Source organism: Eulemur rufifrons, chromosome 12 (assembly GCF_041146395.1).
Source record: "Eulemur rufifrons isolate Redbay chromosome 12, OSU_ERuf_1, whole genome shotgun sequence".
Taxonomy (NCBI): Eukaryota; Metazoa; Chordata; class Mammalia; order Primates; family Lemuridae; genus Eulemur; species Eulemur rufifrons.
The window spans coordinates 4801213-4804316 of NC_090994.1; positions in this window are offsets into that span (position 1 = coordinate 4801213).

Below are 3104 nucleotides of genomic sequence, written 5' to 3' on the forward strand. Positions count from 1 at the left end.
TAATTTTCAGGGCTAACGAGGAAATAAATAATCAGAGGGACCCCCAAGTGCTGCCTTAGTTACAGCCACTTAATCTAACCACTTTTTGATGTGAATGATTGATGATAGATGGGAAGAAAGCTTAGATAGGATCACTAATGCTTTGTAAATTTCAAAGACGAAAATGAAAATTATATAAATTTCGAGAAACCCCCGTTACTATTCGTTATAATAAAATACCACACAGAACAAAGCAGTTAAAAAATATAAACACCACAGCACAGTCAGATACCATCTTCATTCAACGTCAAAGATTTTTAATCTTGTGTAAAGACTTCTTTTTAAAATCCTAACAGCTGACCCCGAAATGCTGGCTGGGGAAGGACGGAGCTGTCTCCTGGAGGGAAAGATCTGAGAAGCAGGCGGGGAGGGCTGAGACCTTGAGGGGAAGGATGTTCCTGGCTCCGCGACTTCAGAGCGGGGGAAACCTGCTGGGCTGGAGATTAGAGGAAGAGTTTGTAGTTTCTGCTCCCGGAAAGGAAGGGAAGGAGAAGGAGAGAGGAGGAAAAGAGGAGAGCAGCTGAGATTAGGCAGGGCAGAGGGGCCAGGGCAGTATTGATACCAGCTGTTTCAATTGAATTGATTTGCTTGTACCGGGATGTAAAACCTCCTTGCATCTCTGTGGTAAATTCTACTCGATTTACACATGGAAGCAAGATCTCAGGGGCCTAAAAGGCCAAGAAAACGAAAGCTCTTTGAGACAACTCACAGAAAACACGGTGATGGGCTCTGGATTTCCTAGGCCCTGGAACTGGACTAAGAGGACCTCAGGTGACATCTTTTTTCACGTTTTCTTTTTCCTACTAAGTATAAAAACAAATACCTTTTGTCTCACCCTGAACTTTTTACATGGCAGTCAGAAGTCCTCACTTTCTAGGTCCTTCTCTAAAAGCTCACTGTTTCAGAGCATTCACCTAAATCCAAGTAACAAAAGTCTTTAATCGCCTGCTTGCTCTAATTGTCTTAGATTAGACCTTATCTTTTCCTGTGCTCTGCTAATTCCAGCCTCTGAAATTACCTTCAGATAACTTTACAGGGATAACCTGATTTTTTTAAATGCTTCCTCAAGCTTTCTCACTTTTTTTTCCTCCCTGGGTCAAAAGAGGGAAAAAAAAGGAATATACTCTAAAGTGATTCCGGGATCATGTTGTGGAAAGAACAATGGTTTAAGAATCAGGAAACCCTGCTTCTAGTTTCAACTCTACTGTTAACCAGTAGTCATTCAACCGCCTGGAGTTTTTGTTTTCCCATTTATAAAACAAGAGTTTCAGCCAGGTGCAGTGGCTCATGCCTGTAATCTCACCGCTTTAAGAGTGTAAGTTGGAAGGATCACTTGAGGCCAGGAGTTTGAGACCAGCTTGGGCAGCCTAGCAAGACCCCATGTCTACAAAAAAATTAAAAATTAGCTGGGCATGGTGGCATGTGCCAATAGTCCCAGCTATTCAGGAGGCTGGGACCGGAGGATCACCTGAGCCCAGGAGTTTGAGGTGACAGAGCAAGACCCTGTCTCTAAAATAAAAAAATAAAATTAGAGTTTGAATTATAACATCTTTAAAGTTTACACCAGGCTAAATTCTGGGCCTGTGGAGCCCCCCACAGGTTTCCAGGCGTTCACATCCCTCGCTCTCCTGACACCAGAACACAGCTGTGACTAATGTGACTTTACGTAGACTACCAAAAAAATAAGTTCATTACATTTGTGAATCCTAATTTTAAGCCAATAAAAACTAGTTTCTGTCTCCTCTCCCATCTTTTTCTTTTAACTTTAGAAAACATAATTAACTAAATCAGAAGAATTTACAAAACAGAGTTAATGCAGTGGTCTACATGCAGATGAGCTTTACTAGACTTCTCATCAAATGCTGATGAACTCCGCAGGTGTTGGTTTTATAACATCTGTTTGGTTTGAATGCACAAAACCAAAAATATCCATAGGAAGAGGTTTTTTTTTTTTTTTTTTTTTGAGACAGGGTCTTGCTTGCTCTGTCACCTGAGCTAGAGTGCAGTGGCATCATCACAGCTCACAGTAACTTCAAACTCCTGCCCAAGTGATCCACCTGCCTCAGCCTTCTGAATAGTTGGGACCACAGGTGTGTGCCACTACACCGGGCTAATTTTTCTATTTTTTTGTAGAGAAAGGGATTTGCTCTGTTGCCCAAGCTGGTCTCAAACTCCTAGGCTCCAGCAATCCTCCCAGCTTGGTCTCCCAAAGCGCTGGGATTACAGATGTGAGCCACTGTGCCTGGCTGGAAGAGATTTTTAATTATTTCATTCAACCAATGAAATTCCTGGGAATTCCATTTGGAAAGAACATGAGCTTTGCAGTCAGACAGACCTGGGTTCTCGTACTAAACAGTATGACTTGGAATAAGTTACTTAACCTCCCTAAGCCTCAGTTTCTTCATCTGTAAAATGGGAACAGTGACACCTACCTGGCAGGACTGTTGTCAGGACTAAATACATGGTATATAATATGTACTTAAAACATGTTTTTGTTCTCCCCCCATTCCATATAATCTTATTTTTTATTTTGCTGTTTAAGGACACAGACTGGGACTCAAACAGCCCAGGTTCAATGGCCATCTGCCACTATTTTAGTCGCTTGGTGATTTTGGCCAAGTCATTGAACCTCTCCGAGGCGCTGTTTCGTCATCTGTGAAATGGAGTTAGTGGAGCATTTAGCACGGAACCTAGCTCAAAGTAAGCGCTCAGTAGATGGTAGCTAGCGGTGGTAACAGCAGTAGCAGCAGCAGTAAAAATCACAGTAGGTCACCACCTGGGACCACAAGGAAGGATGAGAGAAATCTGACGGTGAGCAGAGGCAGGAGGGACTCGCCAGGCAGCGGGATCGCATTGGCAGGAGGCTCCGACCTGTGGAACAAGATTCTCCTCACTTTTACCTTGACCTTCCCAGGCTTTCTGTTTCTTTCTCCTTTGTCTTTTCTTTATCTTGGTTTCCACTGAGTAAGCCATGGTTGCATCAATGGCTGCATGAAACATAAGCCGTACGTTTTCTCCTCCTGCGCGACCTCTGTGTAGCCCGGTGCCTGTGCATACTCCCACGC